This window comes from Lycium barbarum, chromosome 12 (genome assembly GCF_019175385.1).
Source record: "Lycium barbarum isolate Lr01 chromosome 12, ASM1917538v2, whole genome shotgun sequence".
In the NCBI taxonomy this organism is placed as follows: Eukaryota; Viridiplantae; Streptophyta; class Magnoliopsida; order Solanales; family Solanaceae; genus Lycium; species Lycium barbarum.
In genome coordinates this window covers 82,725,072-82,729,794 of record NC_083348.1, presented here as the reverse complement: position 1 = coordinate 82,729,794, position 4,723 = coordinate 82,725,072, and the positions used below count along the sequence as shown (strand labels likewise).

At 34.5% G+C, this 4,723-nt stretch overlaps 1 long non-coding RNA gene across 1 annotated transcript; it reads right to left on the bottom strand.

Annotated features, from left to right (window-relative positions):
- Positions 1-2,871: 2,871 nt before the first annotated feature.
- LOC132623074 (uncharacterized) lies at positions 2,872-3,876 on the bottom strand. Its single transcript, XR_009576089.1, has 2 exons — positions 3,721-3,876; positions 2,872-3,193 (listed from the first exon to the last, which is right to left on the bottom strand). It is a non-coding gene; the product is annotated as an uncharacterized LOC132623074 (long non-coding RNA).
- Between the last annotated feature and the right edge of the window lie 847 nt (positions 3,877-4,723).

Genomic DNA, 4,723 nt, shown 5'->3' with positions numbered 1-4,723 from the left:
CGGATATTTCTTATGCTGTCCAGCAGATTTGTCTTCATATGCATGCTCCACGAGATACACATATGCTTGCTCTTAAGCGTATTATTCGGTATATTCAGGGTACCCTTGATCATGGTTTGCATCTCTACTCATCATCAGTTACTGATTTGGTTTCATTCACTGATGCTGATTGGGGGGGATGTCCAGACACCAGACGCTCGACGTCGGGTTATTGCGTGTTTTTGGGAGATAATTTGATATCCTGGTCATCTAAGCGCCAACCTACTCTTTCCCGCTCTAGTGCGGAAGCAAAATATAGGGGGGTCGCTAATGTTGTTTCTGAATCATGCTGGATACGTAATCTTCTCTTGGAACTACATTGTCCGATCCCTAAGGCTACTTTAGTTTATTGTGATAATGTCAGTGCCATTTACCTGTCAGGAAATCCAATCCAACATCAGCCCACCAAGCACATTGAGATGGATATACATTTTGTTCGTGAAAAGGTTGCGCGCGGCCACGTCCGTGTCCTTCATGTTCCGTCCCGATATCAGCTCGCCGATATTTTCACTAAAGGACTGCCGCAGGTCTTATTTGAGGATTTTCGGGACAGTCTCAGCGTTCGTAAACCTCCCGTTTCGACTGCGGGGGTGTGATAAATAGTGTAAATATGTAGTAAAAGAATATTTTGTAAATCTTCTATTTTAGGTTAGTATAGTTTGTATCCTAATAGGACATTGTAACTATGGTATATTTACCAACTCAATCAATGAGAATGATCACGGAATCAATCTCTTTCAGTTTTGCACTTCGAGGAGCTAGGAGTTTTGACAGTTTTTGAAGAGTTCAACTATTAGGGTCAGCTAAATTCAACAGATAACTACATGTTCCTGTCCATAAAAAAATTAGATTAACTACGTGCAAAATAAGATAGATTATCTATCCTAACAAAAAATAAGATAGATTATCTATTCAAACATAGTCTTAAATATTCGTACATACATAAGTTAAAGAGATTCTTTAACCAGAAAAAATCGGTTCAGATGTAGGATACCTATCCAGTTTTTTCGAGAAAAAACACAAAAGTAAAAATTAAACTAAGAGGAAAAGCAAGATGAATTATAGAAGGACAAACCCGATAATCCAGATAATGCCTCCAATAAAAGCAAGGACGAGAGATATTAGGGCAAATGGAAGTCCCAAAAGAAACGCCACTGGCCGGCATTTGAACTCTTTTTCAACTGGCTTTATCTCTACAGTGTCCGGTATTTCTTCACTTTCTTTTGTATCATCACCGACCTTTTCTTCTTTCTCAACTTGTTCAGTTTTGTTGCACTCAACTGGAATATTTTCTTCTTTAACTTTTTCTGCAGCTGTAGTAGTTGCATCACTTTCGATTGCTACAACTTTTGGCGGATCAATGATCACTTGATCATTAATTTCTTTTGCAGACTTTGTTGCTTTATATTCATCAGCTCCTTCAATGGGTAACTGAGACTTTGCTGATTTTTCTTCTTTGTTATCCATATTGTTATGAGCGCTTAGTAGAGAAACAAAACTTAGAATTTGTCTTACGTAAACAAGATATTAAGGCTGCTCAGAAACAAATCTAAATATGGGCATTTATATACTAAGGCCTAGTTCAAGACAGAGTGTGATAGGTAATGGCCAACCAGATATATAATTTTTTGCCCCCCTTTTTTAAGAATTTCGATTGGAATAAACTGAATTTTGTTTATCCCATTTGCACCCAGAGAACAATCTAAAGTCAAAATCAACACACTTAATATGTTTTCGCTAAAATTAAGAATCTACTAGGTAACAACTTAAGAAAAGAAAAGAAAAAAAAAAGACTTTAGAAATAAGCAACTCATACTGGAAGACTTAGACAATGCTAAAATAGTACAGCACGTAATATGAAGTCACGTCATGACGAGAGAAGAAATCAATCGAAAGAAAAAAAAAAAAAAAAACAGCTCAGTATGATTATTATTATTTTTTTTTTCTTGATTTTTTTCATTGTTCAATTATGGCACATCATGTTAGAATACTACATATATCCTTCATTAGTTGTCAAGAAGTTTACATAGGAATTTGCAGTGTTTTGGACCACTGTTACCTATTACTTACAGATTTAGATTGAATGTACTCGAATTTTTTCACACGTCTTTGATACGAAGTTGCCATGGGATAGACGGAGTTGATGTTTAGTTATTCTATCCGAGAGCTAATCTTCTTTAAGGTTTTCTTCAATAACCTTAATAGGTATAACGTACAAAAGCTCAAGAGAACAGATGATGATATCACTACAACACAAGGCATATATTGCTACAAAAGACATTGTAGCTCAATATGAAATTTTTTGTGGCTAAACATTTTAGTCACAATATTTTTTTCTGTAGCATTCGTAGCAATATGTAGCGTAGCTAAAAGTTAGCTACAAGCTTTACATGGTCGGTGGCTAAGGAATTATACTTATTGCCACAACTTCTTGTGTTGTAACTATATTGGTAAAACCTTTTTGCACGAAATATGTGCTTATAGCAAATGATCTTATTCTTTTGCCACGACAAATAAACTTTGTAGCGAACTTTATATTGTAGCCACAAGATTTTATGTTTTGTGGCAAAAGATTTAATATATTTGCCACGAAAAAATAAATTTTATGATTGTTTTTATAATTTAGCCTCGTGGCTATAGTGCTTGTATTTAGCTACAAGTTGAAAAAATTCATAGCTACAAATTTAAGTACTTGCCACAAACATTTTCATATGTAGCTAAAGATCCATTCTTTTTGCATTGAAATATATAGAATTTCAACAAGATTTTATTTATTTGCTACAAAAGTGAATAATAGCCATGTTCTAAACAATTAGATATATGTGCAGCTACAAATTAAGAGATTACATTGCTACAAAGTGAAGTATTTGCCAGAAGCATATTTAGTCACAATATTTTTTACAATGTCGCTAAGAATTTAAAAAGAAACCTTGATTATAAGTTTCAAGTTACACAGTTATATACTATTTAAATTTAACAACATTCCCTATACATAATTCTTCTGCGACGCCAATTGTAGGATTACTATCTTCGTTGAGACTCAAAACCGCACAGTCATCTCCATTCTCTCCTCCAATGGTCTCCAAATGCATCTTATTTTGATCAATATCGAGTCACTTGATTGATAATACTCTTAACAATTCCACCAATCGGCCTGTCAATTTTAGCAAAATAAGCTAGTACTAAGAAGTGGAAACAATTGATCATATAAATATTTCTAACAAATGTAATGATAGAAAGCATAATAGATTAATTTCTAGTAGAGATTTTCATAATGAAACTTTCAGTATGCAACAATAACAACAACAACAACATGCCAGTGAAATCCCACGAAGTGGGGTCTCTGGAAGATAGAGTGTACGCTGGCCTTCACTCTAACTTGAGAGGTAGAGGGGCTGTTTTCGATAGACCTTTGGCACAAGAACAAGCAACTCATACCAGTATAAAGGTTATGGCAAAATTCTATAGAAGTATGATAAAACAGTATGAAAAAAAAAAAAAACAGACCACATATTCATACAATAAAAAGAATGAAGATGCTGCTATCAAATCCAACATAAGATACAAAAAATGAAGGCTCAGAACGCATTGAAAATAATGAAGAGGAAGAAAGTAAGTAAAAAACGCATAATCTAAGGCATAACAATTTAAAGCACAAAAAATATTCAATGTTAGAGATACCTATTTTTCTTCCATTAATCTTTCCTAAAAAGCACGATAGAAGTATCAATAGCTTGAAACCTTTTTTCTCAATCAGTGGTTGATGGAAGTAACTGGAAAGCGGGAAGGGGTGTGGCGGCTGGTGAGGAAAAGAAAGTGAGACTAGGCTTTGTGATCTTTTTTCTTGGCTAATTGACAATTGACGTCCTTTTCTCTCTATAATACAAATACTGTAAATGTAAATAAATGTAATTAACAATTATGGTTAACATGTTCCCTTTAAACAGCAAAAAAGGATTATAACCACTTAATTAACTGTCACGCCCAAAACTCACCCTAGACGTGACCGGCATCCGACGTCATGAACAACATCGGAAGAACCTAAACAACACAATAACAATACTTGAACCCGCTAGGTTCAACATTCGCCTCCAACAGTTTATAAAATAAAGATAAACAAATCATGCATATAAGAATTAAATCAGCGGAAGTCTTTAGTTATCTATACTTGTCAAACATAACAACGTGCCCAAGAGTTAATCAATAGCTCAATAACTACCCACAAATGTATACTAGGGAGCTTCTAAGATAAAGGAATAATAGTCTGACTCATCGGGACGCAGCCCGGACAACTAATGTAATAAATAAGCAAATCAATAGGGTGTCCCACGAATGAATGTGTGGGCTCACCAAATTAGCTGCAACAGCAAGTCCTTCCTAAGCACCGAGTATCAAGAACCTGCTCTTCTCCGTTACCTAACATACCATAAAAAATAACAATGGTATGCATGAGTACTTCATACTCAGTGAGTGCCTCGGGGACAATGAATAATACGAAAATAAAGTAAAATAATACATGAAGAAATCAGTCTTGAAAATCATATGAAACCAACGTAAAAACAGTTATTCAGTCTATGTATCTCAATAGTAAGTATCAAAACCCATTTATAAAGCTTCTTGTCAAGTTACAACTTCAAATATGCCTTTTTAATCAATTAAGATAGTCATCAACAATTCCATAAGA